This window comes from Condylura cristata, unplaced genomic scaffold (assembly GCF_000260355.1).
Source record: "Condylura cristata isolate star-nosed mole 26May11 unplaced genomic scaffold, ConCri1.0 scaffold00006, whole genome shotgun sequence".
Taxonomy (NCBI): Eukaryota; Metazoa; Chordata; class Mammalia; order Eulipotyphla; family Talpidae; genus Condylura; species Condylura cristata.
Genome location: NW_004567107.1, coordinates 689231 through 689853, shown reverse-complemented (window position 1 = coordinate 689853; position 623 = coordinate 689231).

Sequence of the window (623 nt, the reverse complement as noted above, 5' to 3'; positions counted from 1 at the left end):
GCGCGGCGCTGGCTGAGCGGGCAGCGAGGCGTGTGCGTGCCCCCGCTGGGCAGCAGGCTGCCCTACCAGCCCCCCGCCCTGTGCAGCCTGCGGGCCCTGGCCGGTCTCCTGCTGCAGAAGAAGGCCCTGGAGGGCCGGGCCGCCTCCCTCGCGCCCAGCGGCTTGCCGGACGCGCTGGGCCAGGTGCGGGGACAGCTCCAGGGCAGCCCGGCCTACCTGCTGCTGAAGGCCCGCTTCCTGGCCGCCTTCACCCTCCCCGCGCTCCTGGCCACCCTGCCCCCCGGCGGCGTGCCCACCACCCTGTCGGCCGCCCCCACAGCCGCCTCTGAGAGCGAGGACGACGGCCCGGAGCTCTCCGCCAGCCCCGACCCTGCCCAGGTAGGTGCCGCCCTGGCCCCGGGGGAAGCGGCTGCCCTGAGGGGCAGCCGGACCCCGCCCGGTCAGTGAGCAGCAGCTGCCCCGCCTCGGGCCTGTGGGAGACAGGGACGGAACTTCTGCTCCCAGGAGGGCCTGGCCAGGGGAGCGGGCTGGCCCTGGGCTGTCCACTGCTGGGCCCCAGCCCCCGAGCGGGCCCTTGCTCCCCGCAGTCCTGAGGCCGGGCGGCCCGAGCGGATGCCCGCTGT